Source organism: Acyrthosiphon pisum, chromosome A1, assembly GCF_005508785.2.
Source record: "Acyrthosiphon pisum isolate AL4f chromosome A1, pea_aphid_22Mar2018_4r6ur, whole genome shotgun sequence".
In the NCBI taxonomy this organism is placed as follows: Eukaryota; Metazoa; Arthropoda; class Insecta; order Hemiptera; family Aphididae; genus Acyrthosiphon; species Acyrthosiphon pisum.
In genome coordinates this window covers 77,168,760-77,169,012 of record NC_042494.1, presented here as the reverse complement: position 1 = coordinate 77,169,012, position 253 = coordinate 77,168,760, and positions in this window count along the sequence as shown.

Genomic DNA, 253 nt, shown 5'->3' with positions numbered 1-253 from the left:
GATCCATAGTCCACGGACAACGAACTATAAAATTCTTAATCGTTAAATTATGATGACTACGAGAAATTACAAACAATTATTCCCATCAAAATATAATCTAAAAATTTAATTTTATTTCAATTTCATTTGTTGCTAATTTTTTAAATATCATCGCCCCTACATACTACTGAGTATCAGTGTTGGGTAGTGACGTAACGCAAATTATAAATTACTGTAACGCGATTACTTTTTCAGTAACGCAGCAGTAATTTCA